General features: G+C 39.2%; 2 long non-coding RNA genes across 2 annotated transcripts in view; both read left to right on the top strand.

Annotated features, from left to right (window-relative positions):
* LOC109303258 overlaps positions 1 to 6,240 on the top strand; it is a 21,621-nt gene extending 15,381 nt beyond the window's left edge. Inside the window, exon 3 of the long non-coding RNA XR_002099034.1 lies at positions 6,226 to 6,240. This is a non-coding gene — a long non-coding RNA (uncharacterized LOC109303258). The remainder of the gene's footprint in view (positions 1 to 6,225) is intronic.
* Positions 1 to 19,730, top strand: part of LOC109303259 — an 888,234-nt gene that overhangs the window by 258,754 nt on the left and 609,750 nt on the right. The gene's annotated exons all lie outside the window — the stretch shown is intronic.

The following is a 19,730-nucleotide window of genomic DNA, read 5'->3' as shown; positions in this document are numbered from 1 at the left end:
CAGGCTGGGGTGGGGGGTAGAGGGGAAAGGGGGAGGTAGCAGCACAAGTAAAAGTGCAGAGGTGCCTGGGGTGTCAGATGTCTGGCAGGTCGCAGTGTGCCAGAATTCTACTGTGTATATTGAGTCCATGAGTTTCTGTACCTACTACCTAGGAGGCTGATGCAGTGCAGTTCATAGATCCAGCTCTTAGAAGTGGTTTGCATTGTAATTTGTTCCCCCTCAGGATCAGGCCTGAGAGACTATAGGCAGAGTGTTTTTTTTCATGAGGAATGTGCCCCCCACAGGTAGTTGGGTTTTGTTGTCTGTGATAGATTCTGGTGTGCAGCTTGTGGGGGTACTGGAGATAGTTGGCAGGTTTTGTGTTTTGAGCTGTAGGAAGTTGGCTTCTTCAGTTCTTGTGATGAGGTTAGATGCTTGTTTGAATGTACAAACCACTTTTCAGAGCTGGGCCTATGAACTGTACTTCATCAGCTTCCTAGGTAATAGGACTAACTGAAACAGATATTGTACCAGGGTCTGAATTCTTTCCATGAAAGATACTGCTGAGTACAATCAAGACTGCTGGTACAATATCTGTACAATCAAGACCCTAAAAAAGAACCCTCCACTTTCTTGCTTTTATATTAATATGTCTTCTGTTGCTTTTTGTTCCTACATTGTTTTACTAATTGACATATGGTTCTTTTGAAAAATACCTTTGCAATTAATTCAAAGATTGCAGCAGAAAAACTGATGTCCAATATCAGTTTTGTGAGTAAGGTATGGACCATTCATCATGCTTTTTTTGAATGCAGTCATCAGCATCAGTGCCCTAAACCTGAATGCCATCATTCACCAAGTCTGCTTTGTTTTGGAACTTGACTATTTAACTTAGACAAAACACCTCATTGCTACTGCACAGTACCATCAGAAAAAAAACCCATATGGGGATGGTGCTGCACTGTAACTCCAGTTATTGCATAGTCATTTAGAACTTGCTTATGCAAGTACTAAATGGCTACGCAGTAACAACTGTGCAGTTCGCCAGTTGTGTAGACATGGTCATACAGAAGTAAGACACTCCCATGGTAATGAAAGGAAAGTAGAACATTGGCCTCACCCTTCCTTTTCATTGATATTATAGCTGGCCAGGAAGGAATGTGAGCATGTTGTACCATCCTTAGCAATTGACTTATTCATTTCATGGTTAGTTAGTTTCATAGTTAGTAGGGTTGGAAGGGACCTGAGCAGATCATCAAGTCTGACCCCCTGCCATGGCAGGAAAGTGTACTGGGGTCAAACGACCCCACCAAGGTGATTGTCTAGCCTTGTCTTAAAGACCCCCAGGGTAGGAGCCAGCACCATTTTGCTTGGAAGTTGGTTCCAGATCCTAGATGCCCTGACAGTGAAGTAGTGCCTCCTGATGTCTAATCTGAATTTACCCTCTGCCAGCTTGTTACCATTATTTCTAGTCACTCCTGGTAGTGCTCGGGGGACCAGGGATTCCCCCAATGCCTGCTGGTCCTCTCTGACTAGTTTGTAACAGGCCACTAGATTCCCCCTCAGCCTTCTCTTGTGGAGGCTGAACAGGTTCAGGTCCCATAGCCTCTCCTCATAGGGCCTGCCCTGCTGCCTCCTGATCATGTGAGTGGCCCTCCTCTGGACCCTCTCCATGTTGTCCACATCCCTCTTGAAGTGCAGCACCCAGAACTGGACACAGTATTCTAGCTGCAGCCTGACCAGTGTTGCATAGAGGGGGAGTATCATTCATTAAATATGTATAATGATGTTGGACTACCCTTTCAATACATACAGTTTATTCTTTAGGCTTGAAACAGCCTTGTATGGAACAGGGTATTTCAGGATTTTTCCTTTGAGGGAAATTATTTTTTCCATATACAGTTCTTCTCTGAAATGGGATGCATCCTCTTAAATGCATTTTCTTTACTGCTATTCAACATCTCTTCTAACAATGTTCAGTGAAATGTATACTGCCTGAGAGAGCACAGCTTGGTTCTTGGGCCAAAGTGGACAAAGGCAATGAAAGGAGTTGTCTTATGCTTGAATATAAATTTCATATTGATTTTATTTACCAAAATGTAACAGAGAAAAATATCCCTTTCCCGAAAAATTATTATTATGTAGAGAAGGTTGATCTTCTCCTACAGAAATCAATAGGAGTTCTGACATCTACTTCAGTGGGAGTGGGACTTAGCCTCTATTCCCATTTATAACTATAATGACTATTTGAATTAACATAGACTATATTTATTCAAAGCAAAATCATGAGGAAAAAGTTAGAGGTACAAAACCAACAGTCAGGATTAAACAAATATGTGTGTTCAGGATATAGTCCATATATGGAAAATTTTAAAATAATTGCATATTTTATCTTTTGAATACTTAAATTATTCATATTAAATAGTCCTTGATTAAGCAAAAATGCAATTATGGAAGTATATACCCTTGTGGGATAGGAAGAGCTGGAGTTACTTTTTAAAGTTATTTTCACATCATTTAAGTTGTTATCTTTTCCAAGATCTTATACTGACACAGGCAGTGCTTAAGTTAAAGGGCTGTCAGTCTTGCCATTATAAATGGAGGAATTTAGGAGTGTATAAACCCGTTGTAAAAAATTCCTTCAGATACAATACTATCAATGAGTTTTGATTCCCTCCCATCCTGTTTTCCCCCTACTAAAGTACTTTTGGAATACATTGGAGTGAGGCCACAATGTTAAGTATTTTCTAATCCTTTATTATGTCTCACAGTATAACTCAAAAATACTTTTTATCACTTGATTTTATTTACCAATTTGTTCTTTTAGTTCAATTTAATGCTCATGAAAGGGGCTAAACTGACAGTCCTGAAGAATGAAGTTTTCCATCTATTCACAGATCAATTCCTAATGATAATGAGGATGAGAAAAAGATAGAAAAGCTATACTTTTTCAATAGTTTTAAATGCGCAGGAACAGAAGAACTGAAAGAACTCCTTGGATTCTTGAGTTCAGTCCCCCCAATCTAAGATGTTATATATTAACCCCTTTCATAAATTTACCTTTTTCCCCACAAATAAAATTTGCACCTTGGTTCTGGAAGGCAGAATATAGAAAAATAGATTTTTCCAGAGTCATGACCACATACATGGCATAAAGTAAGTCTTCCTGGAAAAAAACAAGTGTCCAAGAAATGTGGTATCCCAGGAGACAACATTGGGTGAGGAAGCAAGAACTTCCTGCTGTGTCAGGAGAGCAACAAGGCTAGGGCCCATATCCTTGCAAGGGTGGTAGCAAGACTGCTATTTCTTTACTGTGAATAGTTCTTTATATAAGCTTCAGTATATAATATAATGTTTTTCAATGCCAGAACCCTCATCAAGATACTACAGATGGTGGGTTTGTCCACATGTGCTGTTAGTGCACAGCAAAAAACTCTGGTGCATATCACATCAGAATTTATTGCTCCCAGGCACTGCATTTACACATTGAGCCAGGTCGGAGCAGCCCCAGCTGGCAGGGGGCACAGGGGGTTAGCCTCCCAGCTTGGGGCTGCTCCCCCTGGCTCAACATGTTGCAGATGGGCTAGCTGGGGCACGAAGAACCTCCAGTGTGGCAGGCAACCCCCACACTGAAGCACCCTCATGCCCCAGTCAGCTGCAACAGCATGCCATCTACACATTTGGTGCTGAAGAATAAAAAAAACTCCACACCAGGATAGTACTTGCATTTGCAAGTATTACCCTGCTGCAGGATTTATTAGTTTCCTGCAGTCTAGCAGGGCCTCATATGTAGATGCAAGATGTTTAATGCTGAGCTAATTAGTCTACACCACAGTAAAGTTTCATGTAGATGTGCCCAGTATACAGCAGGTCACTCACCCTGAGCCAGCTTGGTGGCTCATCAGCCAAAAGTTACTGCTTCACCAGCAGCTGGATACTAGACTCCATTTCTTCTTTTTGTAGACCCAGAGAAAAGTTGCAGCCATCTTGGCAGCTCTAGGATCAGAAGGAGCCTGTGTATACATGCACCCAACTGTGCAGTTGTTAGCAAGTACTTTAGCAAGTTCTAAATCACTGCACAGTAAACACTGTTACTGCAGTCCCAACAGCCCACGAGAAAAGAAAGATGGAAGAACAGGGTCCAACAAAAAGGGTTATCCAATAAAGTATTAAAATAATGTACCTATATGTGTGTGTGTACATATAATGTGCATTATTATTGCTAGCTTTTACAATGATTTATAATTACATTATTTCTGAAATAGGTTTTGAGAAAAATCAAGACACAAAGTAGTGATGTGATATTAAAATGTTCCTATTATGCCTTTTGGATTAACCAGCATTGATTCTTTGAGAAAAATTCATCTTTACCAAACCCAAACTAATAATACTTTCATACCACACAGTTATACACTTAAGGCAGAATTCTATTTCACCTCGTCTCCCTCTACATGTTACAGGGATCACACAATTAACTAGTTAATTGTGCAATTATCTTAAGACCAGCTACACATGCAAAGTATTTATTACACAATAAAAACTCCAAACAGCTATAAAGTTAGACCTCAAAAATATGTACTAATTTTATAGCTGGTTGCTATCAAGTTTTAAGTTGCACATGTAACAGAGTCTCCCCTGTGGTTAAGAGTCCCATCAGTTAACAAGACTCCCAGCCCAAGGATACACCATGCCCACCCCTGGGTGTAGGGGATCATAGCTTCTGTGACCTTCAGGCCCAGGGGGTTTCAGGCTCCCCTGTTCCTTGAGCCTGAGCGACTAAGGCTGCCATGACCCCCCAGCCTGGTTGTGTGTGGGGTGCCCCCAGGGCTGGGAACCCCTCAATTTAGTGGGCTCCAAGCAATGGGAGCTTACTTCTTGGCACTGCATTCCCCCTGAACTGGCAATAAGATGTGATAGGATCTAATGTGCAAACCCACAATCATGCCTCCTGCCATGCATGTGTGGCATGGTAGGAGGCGCAATTGTGTGGATTGTGCATTAGATCCCATTGCTCATTTACTTGCATGTGTAGAGGGGGAGTTGACATCCAAAGTTCAGCATTTCACCAACTCTGAGTTACCTGACTAAAGTGTAGGGGTGATTACCCACGCTGGCCACGGAAGTGATCTAATGCTAGGAATGGGAAGACAACTCGGTTTCCAGAGGGTGATCTTATTCCTCCCATTAGGGTACTTTTGCACCTAAGGGTATCATAGAATCTCATACCTATCCTCAAATAATTCAGTTAGTCCCAAGCTGCACTTGACTTGTCCACTCAGTGGAATGTAATTTGACCCTTAATTTCCTGCCCTCCACACACAAATACATTAAAATATGTTGGAACTGTTTACTAAATTATTACCAACTATCCAGACAGTCAGTAGGTGTGATCAATTTATATTTCATATTATGCAATCTTTTTTAAAGCCCCCTTTGAAAGCAGAAAGAAAAATAATCCTTCAAAACTAAACATACATGATATTATGAACCTGAATTTAATACACAAAAGCACACAAAAATGTTAAGGCTAAATGTTGATCCCTCTTTCATCTTATTTCGACTAGGTATTGCATAGCTCTCTCATCTTCAAGTTACAATAGGGCACATTAAAAATAATCCTTTCACCTTACTTCTGGATTTTTTTCCTCATTATGAACAGAAAACATTCAAATGGCTTTTGAGAAGCTTAAGTTTATTACTGGTTAGTTTCTATATAATGATAGAAAATTAAGACCATGCAAAGAATATTGATTTAAAAATGGTTTTGTACAAGAATATTTCTTGCGTAATTTTTTGTAAAGAAAGAAAAAAATGTATTTCCACAAAAAAAAGGGTCATAAAGGTATAAAATCCTTTATTTTATGAGAGAAATATCTATAACAGGGAAAGTAAACTATACTACTTGATATCAAGTAACTTAGACTATCAAGTATCAAATAATTGATTTAATAGAATTTGTCTCTTACCTCCCCACAAATACATAATTCAAGCTGAAGCTCCTATTTTTACACGGTTTAATATAGAAAACACCTTCTGACTTAATGGTATAGAAATGCACATTAAATTAAGAAAACATTATTACTTTATTTATTGAGCTTCCATAAGAAGTCAAATGCTGGAATCTTAGTCAAAACTTTAAAACTGAAAAAAATATATACTATTTTTGAAGCTGTCATATTGAATAGCTAGGAAAAAGAGCTAGAGAGTCTAGAATAATGAGAACAAGCCAAAAAGTGTGCAGATCAGTGGGATGGCTGCTGGCTTTGACTAGGAGGAGAAAGCAGGAGAAATTATTAACTTGGAGCCTTGCCCTTAGTGGTGCAGAAAATGCCCCATGGTACTAGCTGTCCTTTTTTTCCAGTTACAATTAGGTTAAAGGAAAAGTGACTTAATTTCAAAAGGAGTGCTAGAGGAGTCTGTACATGCTTGGTGATTAGAGAGCCATGCTAGGAAGTCTGAAAAAATGAAGATTCAAGTCCTCTCTGAGTGACTTGGGACAAAAGCCTGCATCTCTGTCTTCTCAGGTAGTGTCCTAACTATTCAGCTATTGTTGATAAAATACATCAGGGAGCCTTCCTTCCTATCCATTTTGTTTCTGAGACTTGCATTCAGGTATGTATGTACATTGTTCCCTACATGTGCAGGGTTATGCATCCAGGAATATAATTCCTGCTTGCACATAATCACCAAAAATGCCACTTATGCAAGTAAAAATTGCCACTTGGATGACTAAAAGGAATTAGAATGCCACCCTCAGGAAGGATACAAATCATGACAGTTCTGGCTCAAGCTGGGGCTTCTAGTTTTTCCCAGGCTGCCAGATTGTGTGCTGGACAGCATGGAGCTTAAAGCCCTGTGAGCCATTGGCTCCAGGCTTGGCTCAGCCCATGGCTCAAGACATGGCTTTCAGGATCCTGTGTTTGTGACAGCCCTCTTGAAGAGCAAGCTGGTAAAAAATCAGACAGGTTTCTAAAGATTCTGTTGAAAGATTTAACAAAATTAAAATATTCCCAAGAAATATTCCAGTATTACAAATGGGCATATGCAAGCACAAATTTTTAAAAATAGCCATAACATTTCTGAACAGCTCTAGAGAATACAGTGGACTGGAAGACAACGAGTTTTGAGTTTTTAAAATCCTTATTTTTTTTTCCTGCAATGAAAATCTCTTCAAACCTCTTCAATACAGTCTTCAAACTGGATCGTACCATTTTTGGATAGAAATAGTCATCTCTCTCCCTGGTGCAGAAAATCTACAGGATACCTATAAATCTGTTCTATCAAAACAGTCATTGAAAGTTATATGGATTTTCCAAGGGTTTTGGTTTTTGGTGACATGGAACTCTGATGGGAAAAAAAGGGTTGTCAAAAAGTTTCCAGCCAACTGTATTGGTGGAAATGATAGCCTCAGAATATATACGCACTACAAAAGTCATCTGGAGGAGGAGCTGTTCCATAAAAGTGAACTTAAGTCAGCTCAAAAGTGGCAACTTTAGAATAGTTAAAATGTTCATCACACAGAAAATTGAGCTTTGGAAAAGATATGTAAATTGATAAAAACACTCAAAAGCTTTATCATTACTATATCTCTAAGCAAAGTGCATAACTTGAAATATATAAAGTGGTAATTTATATACATTGGCCCTAATTCTCTTCTACTTTCCCCTAGCATAAATGCAAAGTGATTCTTTCAGCAAAAAATTTACTGGCATATAGCAAGTAAAAGCTAGAAAGCATGCAGGTCTTTTTCATATTTAGACCTATTCATTACTAAATACATAAAAAATAAACTAAATAGTATGTGTGAAACTTCATAATTTTGTTTCCTAAAAATACTGTAGCACAACTTAAAATTATAAAACTTCATGAATTGCAGGCATCAGGAATTCTACAATAAGGGTAGAGGTTCACTGTGTTCTTTTCTGAATAGTTTGACTCTGTGGTCGAGAAAAGGATACCTGTAGGTGGAAGATAGTCCTAGACCATGCCCATAATGGGAGTGGTCCTTAGTAAACATCTCTCAATTCCAAGATAGGACATCAGGTATATATTACTGTGAAGACTTCCAGCCAGTGACTGGTTTCCTTTTTGTGGGCAGTTGCCATTGGTTAAGTCCCACTTCTTATAAGCTTTGGTTTGGCTAACAAAAATCCAGAGTAAACCTTGAAATGATGGCTCTGGGGAACCAGTCATATTCTTGTTCTTTTCTGTTACCTGAGCTTCTCTCAGGACCAGCTGCCTTTAGAGATAATTCATTTAAGTTAAAAACTAAATACATTTGTGACTGGTTTAATTCTTATCTCCATCCACAACTGCCCTAGTTACAAGTAGTTTTTGTGTAAAAATCATTTCCCAGCAAGTTAAATTCTATTTTTTACTCTCTCCATGCTAACTAGGTTTCATTTCCCCAATGCCTAAACTATCTTTTGCTTATTGCAAAAAAATCAAATTTATCTGAACTAACCAGGAAAGACTGCTTCCTCCATCAGTTTTTGCACAAAACCAGCACAAGTTACTTTTTTTGGTATTGCTATGTGTGATATACTTTGTGGATTAATTTAATAAAACCTGTCTAATTTTTATTATGGTTTCACAATTCTAGACTCATGTTTTTCATATTTATACATTGAGCATCTAACAATGAGTTAAATGGTATACAACTGAAAAGTAAAATTAGATTTTGAATGAAGAATACTAAAATATATTCAAGAGCCCCATTTTAAATTTAGCAGGCAAAAACCATCAACAACATACTTTCAAAACATATGCAGCCATCCCTATAACCTGACTTTCAGTATGTGATGGTAGATACCTCTCTGTGTCCTTTTATAATCTCCCAAGCTGCTGTAAGTACCCTGACTTTCCCGCCTGCCACGTCTTGGATGTTATTATAATATATTCTGCTTTATGATGTCACTTGTCGGGAGGGTTGTTATATATATATATTTGTTGTTTTATTTTGCTCTTTGGGTGTCTCTATTAGGAATCCCGGTATTATAGAGGAAAACTTCACTCAATTATTCCCACATACTCCCTGATATATATATTCACAATCAGATGCAGATTAAGACTTGTCTTTATCTTTATTCTTTATAACACTATACAAACTTTTGTTATCTTTAAACAGAAGTGGTCCTTTTTTTTAACAATTATATCAACTTTGTAATTCTATCTACATACTGTTCTTATTTAACCTTTATCAGTTTGGTTGGACTGGACTTGGTGTTAATAAACAAAGTCCCTTTAACTCTGGTTTGTCTGTTTATTTCCTTTTTTTTTTTAGAGCAGGCTTTTCTCTTCAAGCCTTGTTATTTCTCCCTTTTTACTTTTGCTATCCTGAGTGTGTACCTTTCATCTGGTGCGTGCCTGAAGCCTTGACTCTTTGTGGTCAGCACTCAGTTGTTTTCACTAAGCTTGTGGGAGTGAGTCAATTCACTCTTCTCTTTTTTGTTTGTTTGTTTACTTTTCAGCGGGCTGCCAGCCACGTCTCCGGTGCCTCTTTAGGGATCTGCCCCTTTTTCTCAGAGCTCCACTCTCTCCAGTGGCGAGAAAAATCCTGAGGTAAGTGTCTTATTTCCTGGAGAACTTCTTTCTCCCTCACTTTCTCCTTTCTTTCTTTCTGTCTGAAATTCCCTTCTCCTCTTTTTTTTCTTTTCTTTTCCCGCAGCTTCTAACCTAATATGGTAATAGCTCAGGAAGTGGCATTCTCCGGCTCTTTTTGCCGCGTCGCTATTTACTCTTTCACACAGTACAATAAGTGCAAATTGTTAGGAACATGTTATTTCACAACTATTTTACTCTGATAGTCTAACTAAATCCATACCAAATGTCATTTTTGGAAATGCTTATTGACATGGCTGTAGACGTCAGAAACAATTATTTTTCCATGTCCTTTTTGACAAAAAGTCTACTTGGGAATGGTTTATTTAAATAAATTCAACCGCTATATTCATTCATTATAGTAGCAATACACTGACTATGGAACATATTGTCATTTCATTATAGGCGTTTCTCCACATTTTTCTTTATTTGACCATGGAAAACACTTGGTTTTTCTTTGTTCTCAAATATAGTACTAAGAAAACTGTACAGCACTTGCTGTAAGAGTATAAACAAGGATAATTTTGACTATGTCAACCATAGGAAAGTTTAGCTATTTGTTCAGATTTGTTTTAGTCTATGCAATCTAAAAGACACCTCAAATTTTTTAAGAGTTACTCTTTGAAAGATTTTTGAGCTTTTATCTGGGTTAGCAGTAAAGCTGAGCTTGACAAGCCAATGTGATTTCCTATGTAAAGGATGCCTATGTAAATATAAAATAATAAATGCATTCAAAGACTGGCTTTCCTTCAACATTCTTGCAAACAAATAAAAAAAATCACACATCCTTCTTAGATGAAAATAAATAGAATAGGTTACATGTAACACAAGAGTGAATGTACCATTTGTATTCAAATGCTTAATTACAAAATACTCTGCTTTGAAGCATTCATCTATTTTTAATTATGAGGGCAAATGACACTGGAAAAATAAAAAGATAGATATCTGTTACTGAGCAGAAAAATGACTAAAAGAAAGAGGATTTTTTTTCCTTGTCTTTCATTTCAAGTTGTAATGTGTCTCAATCTTTGTAATCTGAACTATGTAGTTTTCATTGAACCAGTGTCATCAACAAAGAGAAGTATTCTTTTTTATTGTTGGGATATAAAACTTAATATATAAAATGTAAGGATCTCTAAAAAATAAAATTATAAGTTCTGTGATTTTTATGTGAGAAATTAACTTTTAAGATGGATTTGTATCAGAAAGCAGTAACTGGAGAGAATAGTCCCCTAAACACCTGAATATTGTGGGATATATTGTAATCAGGCTGTTATGTTTGTATAGCCACTGTCTTTTGGAGTGAATTAGAACTCCTCAGCTATTGATGCAGGCTGTATGCTAGCAGCATTAGAAAAGTTTTATTTATGTGTTACTACTGGTTTATTTGCATGATTCTTTTGTAAGGTTCTAAGGAGATGTTGGGATAGATGTATAAATCAAAACTCTCTCTTTATTAATATACTTCTGCATTTTTTTCTCATTTCACCTCTCTACCATCCCTTGCTTCCCAACCTACCTCTATTACTCTTTCACTTATTTTTATTTACTTTGGTTCAATATGATTCCTAAATAGAACTTTATATAGTTACTGTATTTTTTATTTTCTGATTTGTGGCTCATCTATCAGATTTATGGCTTATAAAATAAAGTTCTAATTAGAAAAATATGTACATAACATAATACTCTTCCAATTCATCTCAACTTTTCATGTGACTAACTAGTTCAAAGAGGCATAACCTTTAATAGGTGGCAGCATGTCAGCTATGGGTACATAAAAGCATTAGGTTTAGATTGACCAAACCAGGGTTAAGTCAATCTAAATGCCCACTTGTGCAGGCATTCAGAGGGCCAAAAAGTGGCCCTAAGTTAGATCACCTCCTGAGGTGTTTAATATTTAACCCAATCTAAAATGGTTTAACCTAATCTAGCACATGCCTGTATATGTTCACTGCTCAGCCCTGGGGCTGGGGAAGTCCAGCCTCTCACCTTAGCCCTAGGGTTGTGTCATTCATATCCTCCTGGTTCTGGATATTTATTCTGTATGCTGCATAACATCATTGGCATCACATTCACTTTTTGTTTGAATAGTTTGGAATGTGTTAGTATTTTTTAAATCTATTGTCTTTTCCATGTGTATAGGTTCTTCCAGAGTCAATATTTAAGGACAGATGTAGCCCCAAAAAATTAGTTGGATAAAAAGGCATAGTGTGAAGAAAAGTATGTATATAGATTTAATAGTTGGCATGACCTAGCTTTATTTTATAACATTTATTTATTCTTAGGAATACTTCTTTTCCATTATGGTTGTTACTTCCAGACACAAATTCTCATTGCTCCACTAATTCCTTTTTACTTTAATTCCCAAGCTTTCCATAGTTGGTCATTGTGAAGAAGAACCAGTGTTTACTAAGGGTAAGGCCAGCTTCCTGAAAAATAATGATAATGTAATCTCTAATTTTTACTGTGAAGTGAACAGGCCAGCACAGACTTACAGTCTAGTTACCCTACTAAACATGGGGCTTAGCTAGAGCTAAGTAGAGCAATGCTAGCTAAAGTTTTTCTTCCTCCTTTGGACATTTCAAAAGGAAAATGAAGCAGGGGGAGAAGCTTAAAAAATAACTGTAGTTCTGTTTGTAGAATGTCTTTCATGGCCTGATTGGCAGAACAAGAGGAATACACATTGTCAGAATCCACATCCTGGAAAAATATAATATGAAATATATGCCTTGTCAAAGCTTTAAATGGAAATCACTTTCTTTACCATTTTGTCCCACCACGGGCACATTGGTTTGATAGCATAGTCATAAATGGTAAGCTGTGGGTCTGTATTTTTTAAATAGAGAAAAGCATCATTTGAGTACTTGAGTTGAAGAAGAGACTCATAAGAATTTTATGGACTTTCCAAAAAATATTAGCAGAAAAGTATAGGTCAAATTGGAAAAGTACCAGTGTTGAGCTAGTGCCTTTACAATAATTTAAAAATATAAAGTGGTCTTAGTAGGTTTAAATATTGCAAACCAAAAATCCCAAAATCTCTCCCTTTTTCTGAAGTTAGCTATATGCCAGGTTTTACCGAAGGGGGAAGTATTATGACTGCACATAAATTCTTTCAAATAAAACTTTGCAGTGGGAAATACTAACACAGATCCAAATAACAGGAACATACTTCTGGCTTTCCTAATAAAATAATGAATATAATAAAAATGTCAGGGAAATTATTTTTCTTCCCACAGTGCACAACAAAAAACAATATCCTTTTTCAATTAAGCTGGTCAAAATTCTGAAATATTGCATCACAAAGTAAAAGGTAAAAGTCAAAGTTCAAAAAGAAGGGCAGGAGACATGAACTATAACTATTTGTGCAAATATAATTTAATTTATAGATTAGTCATTCATTATTAATATTCAGACTGTTAGTATTTTAAGACAAAATGAAGACTTTGGCTACAAAAGGATGATGACCACCTACAGCAAACTAATAGCAAATGTTAGGCTTAGAGGTGTCTGAACTTCTGCTCACATCTTAGATATCTATCTAAGTATTGTACATTAGATTTCTCCAATGTTTCAGTATCTAAAGAACCAAGGAGAACTCTCAGTACCACTTACTTTACAAATGTACAGCATCCAATGTCCGTGTTTGAATATGGGGGAATTATGTTGCCCACTGTTCATCCAATCGCCTAGTTATTCAAGCACTCAGGCAGGACCTCTGGGACTGAGACATTTTACCTGACTAGGTGGTAGGTCTGGACTGTTTTTGAGTGAGTGCATCTACATGTGCATTAATGATTCTTTGCTACTGCACATTAAATTTAGTACCTCTAATATGAGGTACTACATACTAGGGCTGTGCAAAATTTCAGCAGCTGTTTCATTTTGGAGGTGTTCCAAGCTTTTTTGGTGCCCGAAACACTGAGTCCAAATCAAAATGGAAGGCTCAGAAATATCTCCAAAATGAAATGAGGCAACCAAAATGTTTCAGAAATGTTTTAGAGATGTTTCATAAGATTTCAGAGTTTTGGAGCTGGACTTGCAGGGAAACAGCCATACATTGCTACCCTGCCATGTGACTCAGATCCGCGGGGAGCAGAGATCTGCACCAGAGGTACCTTCACCACCACTGCCTGCCTCCCACTGCGCCGGCAATGTGGGGCTACATGGGGCAGGCAGCAGTGGCAAGAAGCCCCCTGCATGGATCTCTGCTCCCTGAGGAGCCAAGTCATGTAGCAGGGCAGTGCTGGTCCCTTCCAGGTGACCTGGCTCCACATGGAGCAGAGATCTAGGACTGCATGGGGTGAGCAGCGGTGGGGAAGAAATCGCAGTGTGGATCTCTGCCCTCTGCAGAGCCAAGTCATATGGCAGGGCAGTGCTAGTCCCTGCCACGCAACCTGGCACTGCAGGAAACAGAGATCCAGGACTGCATTGGGTGGGCAGCAGCAGGGAGGAGATCTCTAGCATGGATCTCTTCGCACTGCAGAGCCAGGTCACATGGCAGGGTGGTGCTGGTCCCTGCCAGACAAACTGGCTCTGCAGGAAGCAGAGATCTCAGGCTGAATGGGGTGGCATGGATCTCTGCTCCCTGCGGAGCCAGATCATGTGGCAGGGCAGTGCTGGTTGCTGGCAAGCAATGAGGCTCCACAGGGAGCAGAGATCCAGGGTAGTGCATGGCAGGCAGCGACAGTGGGGAGAGGCTGGTGAGGATCTCTGCTCTCTGCAGAGCCAGGTTGCACGGCAGGGCAGTGCTGGTCAGTGCCACAACCTGGCTTCACAGGGAACAGGGATCAGGGGCTGTATGGGAAGGGCAGCAGCAGTGAGGAGACTCCTGGTGTGGCTCTCTGCACCCTGAAGAGCCAGGTCTTGCAGCAGGACAGTTCTGGTCCCTGCCACATGGCCTGGCTCTGCAGTAATCAGAGATCCATGCAGGGCTTTCTTTGCCTGCACAGAAGGCAGTGGCCCTCCTCTTCCCCTGGACGAGCCACCCACGGCCCTGTCCTGCTCCCTACTAGGGCCCTGCAGCCCCCGACTCCAAACCCCACCTGGCTGGGCTTTGAAACAGATTCGGAGGAGATACAGCTGAAATGAAAAAAGACAGTGATCCAAAATATTGAAATGAATCACTGTCCTCTGAAATGGCTGAATCCAAAAACAAATTGAAATGTAGCCATTTCGCACAACCCTACGTACAGACACTAGTGTGCATGGTCATTTGTGATTCTTAATGGGTATGTCCACATATGTGCTAGACTGCACAGTTGTCACTGCTCAGTCATTTAGCAAATACTAAATGCGTAAGCAAGTACTAAACAACTGTGCAGTAACCGCTGTTACTGCTCTGTCCCGGTGCTAAACAGGTTGCTTCTGATGCTACTGCACAGTAGCATCAACATCAAGATTCATGCCTGCTGATGATACAGTTATGTAGCATCTCTTGTAGATGCGCTCAATGCACAGTAAACTAATTCTACTGCATATTAGCACATTAGCATGGTTTTTGCTGTGATGCATTGATGTGCAGTATAATCAATCTACTGTGCATTAATGTCTTGTGTAGATACAAACCCAGTATGTCTAATAGCCTATGCTAAGTCATGTAGGCATTTTCAGAACAAAATGGAGACACCTAATGAAGATAGGTGCTTTAGTGGGTTGGTAATTGATGAAGTGGTATCACTTTTGGATGTCTTTTTATGATTTAAGAGTCTAAATTTTTATTAAGTCCTGGTTAGGCACATGCAAAGCTGATTTGGATCAGGACCTAAAGACACTGTGGATTTAGCCACTAAAGCCTTACCAATTATTTCCTGGTGTAAGTGAGATAATCATTTTATACCAGTGTAAATGAAACATATTTGTTCTTTTATATTGGATAATATGCTAGATCCAAGTGCTAAGCCTGCAGGCACCCGCAGGAGAGTAATAGAGGCTAATAACCCTAATAATAACAATTCTACTTCCTTTGGTTCTAACTGAAGTCTAGGGCAACAGCTTTATCAAATTAAACTCTGCAGAATTTCTCCTTTGTTACCTTTACCCAGACCCTGATCCAGGCATTTTGATATGACACCTCTTGCACAGTCTCCTAATACATGTGCAAAGTGGTAATGCCACTGATACAGTCCTCTATATCTCTGGAATTTCTCTTGAGGAATTGTACCATCCATTCATAAGAGTGCCCACAGAAATAGCTGAGCCCTTAGGAGAACAGTAGCACCCAGAGTGGAAAAGCTGAAATTATGTAATAGGTTTTTTGAATTTTCCTAACAAGTGATGAATTGGTTCTGGAATAGATTAGCAGAGAAAATAATACAGAACCAAAAGCATGCATTCTCTGTTCAATTCTACAAGCTATAGGACTTTCTTATAAGGGGCAAATGTAATTTTGATCTTGTGACTCATCATCAAATCAAGCTAGTTATACAAATATAAAAGGCTATTAATTACCATGATGCTTATGATACATTTTATGTATGCATGTGAACTTTACATAATCTGTCTTTATATTATAATTTATAGCATAGATAGCAGGAGAAAAGAAAAGAGAGCTGTGGAGATGTCTTCTCCAACTTCATCCTTCTCTAGCACTTACTAAAAACAGTCGTTTCTTTAAAAAAACACCAACATACATGAGGGGCCCTCCCTAACCTACCCCTTTTTAAACCTTCTTATATAAGCACCTTACAAGATTCCATTCCCACCCCACTGTCTACTGGAATCAAACCAGCTCTGACCAACTTCCCCCATTGGGTGCCATTTATCCCATCCTTCATAGATAAATTTCCTAACCATTAGAGGAAAGGTGCTTGGGGTCCTTCTGCGTTTCTCACTATGCTAATCATAAAGTAGCTAATTCTAATATTCTGGACAAATTTCCTAGAGGGATCCATTTCTACTCTTGGCCATGATACCTCTAAGAATTAGACTCCCCAGAAGGCATCTCAAAGATCCAGGATGTGGAGCAGAAATGTGTTAGACTCATGTGTGCTTTTAAGAGGAGAGTGCATCCTATGAAATCTCCCTTGTTATATGGGGATAAGAAAGATTATCACCATTTGTTATTCTGCCTATTTCAATTTTGTGTCTTCCACCCCTTGTTTCCCAGTAATGTAACACATGTGACACAGAGCACTTAAATCTTCCTTCTGCCCGCTGCCCAACTGGTTATAGGAGAATCCCTTAGACTGCTACTCACAGAAGCCCTGCACTGGAGTGTATAATGTTAATAATAATAATGTTAATAATTATTATTTTTCATATTTTTCTCCAATGTTTAAGCACCATTAATAGGAAATCAAAAGAGTTAGAACACAAGGTGTCGCTGGATTTTTACAAACAAACAATGATTTTTTTATGTGGAATCATTGCCTTGAACAAAGATACCAACTGCTGTTTTAGTACATATAAAAAAAAGAAAAAAGAAAAAAAAAGAAAAAGAAAATAACATTCTTCCTATAGAGTACATACATTTTTTAAGAAGTTCACGCCCCATCTAGTGTGGCATGAACCAATGGCTAATATAGAAGAATAATATAGAGGTATACATACCACAAACATAAAAACAAAACAAAACAGCACTTTACTTTAAACTCCACGTGCCCCCGCACAGCACCCCACTCATGCCAAGATGAGGAATCACATTAGTTTGACCCAGCTCGGCAATGCCTGTATAGACCAGGTGCTTCACTGGGGCTTATTTGGTGCTTTTATCTAACAGCTGATTGAATTAGCTTTAGATTAAAGCTCTAAAAAGTCCCACTGAAGTGTGCAGTCTATACAGACACTGAAGAGCTAGATCAAACATGCTTTCTTTTCTGGTAAAGTACTGTTTTGTTTTTTATTCCTATGTCTGTCGGCAAAGAGACAAATGTTGCATTTTGTTAAACAATTTATTCAATAAATGACATTTCCCCCCTACTATCTCCTCTGTAAATATATACTTGCTAAAGCTTGAGGATTATATAAATCTATGTAATATATAGATCTAATTTATATATATAACATAGAAACAGGAAATGGGACTAGCTGGGAGTATGTTGGATGTCTTCCAGTTTGTAATGTATTGGTTACATAATTATGTGGTAGCCTGGGAGAGAGCTTTGATCAAGCTTTCCTTTCTATCTCCCTTCGATTCTTTTCCTTTTTTAATCATGAATGCCAAACTACATACAATTTAGAACTGGAACTGATAGTGTGTAATTTGTATAACTTTACAATCTAACTAGGTAAATAAATATTACATTGATATAGCATACTCACTGTGTTCTGATAGGTCCCACTGATATCAAGAAAAAGAAAGTTTTCACAGATGTTATAAATGTGCATTGGTTTTTGTCTTTATTTTTTCTGCACAGCTATGAAAATGGGCTTTAAAAAGCTGTGAAGTCTAGTAATCTACCACATTTATAATGACAAACTAAAAAGTAAAATATTTAATGAAATACTGAAATATATTTAAGATTTTTTTAAATTAAAACATTAATCTGAACAATATTAGCATTTAAAGCTTGAATTCAGAATGCAGAGATATACATATCCTGTGAAACATGGCTGTGCTATGATTTGAAACACATCCAGTTTATTTATAGTTATCATTTAGACTAGTAGTATGCTGAGTTCACTAGGAAGAGTGATGTCCTGTTTTAATGTAGACTACCACCTTTAATCAAGAAACAAGATCTGATATACAGCAGTGCACATCCTTTATGTTACCTACCAGAATAGATAGATTAACTTAACCTACTGAAAGCGTGAATCATGAATAATTCTCCTTGTAATGGTTCCCAAACCAAACCACACAAATGAGAAAATGCAACACTGTCTAAATGTTAAATACACAGCTGCCTGGAGAAAGATATATTTCTTGCTATTTCTCTTCATTCCAGGGGGAGAAATACACAATACATCTTTAACAAAATTTTCAACATGCAAAAATATGGTATCTAAATAAATAAATAAATACATAAAAAGAGATTCAGATTCTCTAAGGATTCAGTTGTGTCTTTGTGTTAAGGAGATGTTACCATAGGCAAAAATATCAGCTTGCCAAACTGATCTCACAAGAAATATCTCAACCTTGCATCTTCAGCCAAAACAATCCTTGGCAAAGGAAACCTGTCTTTCATTCTATCATTATTTTCCAACTTGTATTCATGCATATATATTTATTCCTTAGTCTAGATTGATCTTTTGCTTTAGAACAGGGGTTATCAACCAGGGGTACATGTACCCCCAAGGGAGTAGGAGGGGTGTGCTGGGTACAATCGGGCCCACTTGGCACTTTGTGGTGTCTCCCTGTCCCCCATCCCAACTCACTCTCCTGACTGGCCACCAGGCTGCCACCCTCAGCCAATAGCTGGTGGTGAGTGGCAGTGATGGTTGCTGTGTGCGAGCTCTCCCTTCCATTCATCCCTCCCTTCCAGCTTTGCCTCTACATGCATCCTGGCAGGGAATGGGGGTGTGCCACCCCGGATCTTCACACTGGGCAGCATACCACAGGGTGGGCTTTGGCCAAGGCTGCACCAAACTGTTCCCAGTGGGGTGCTGTGCTTGGGGAGGGGGGCATAGGTACTAAAAGTGGGGCTGGAGGAGCTACAGCAAATTCTGGGATGACTGAGGCCACTTTGATAGCCCTATTCCCAATGCTGCCACTGTCACCTGCCCTAAGCACAGTCCAGCTCAACCCCTGCTGGGAAGAGTCCAGTGCTGCCCCAGCCCCAGCCTGCCCTGCACCGCGCTGTGCGCAAATTTAGGTCACGCGCCCCCCACTCCCTCCCAGGGTGCATGTGGCTCAGCCCTGGGCTCTGCCAGGTTGTGCAGTGCCTGCCTCTACCCCATCCCACCTGCAGAGCCTGCCCCTACCCCATCCCACTCCCTCCCTCACTGCAGGGGCCTATAGGAGTGACATTATGGGAGGGGCTGCAGCAACACTAAAATTCACCGTAGCCCCCCCAAACCTACCTCCCAGTGCCACCACCTGCCCCCAGTGCAGCCCAGCCCAGCCTGCTGGGAAGAGCCTGGTGCCACCCCAGCCACAACCGACCCCACCTCATGCAGATCCAGGGGCACATGCCTCCCATGCCCTCCTGGTGGTAGGCATAGTGGCAGAAGCCACTCCCCCCACCCCCCCACATGGCTCAGTCTGGCTCCCC

This window comes from Gavialis gangeticus, unplaced genomic scaffold (assembly GCF_001723915.1).
Source record: "Gavialis gangeticus isolate Ggan-Ray unplaced genomic scaffold, GavGan_comp1, whole genome shotgun sequence".
NCBI classification, from domain to species: domain Eukaryota; kingdom Metazoa; phylum Chordata; order Crocodylia; family Gavialidae; genus Gavialis; species Gavialis gangeticus.
The sequence above is the reverse complement of the archived record's forward strand: the minus strand, read 5'-3'. Positions and strand labels throughout refer to the sequence as shown.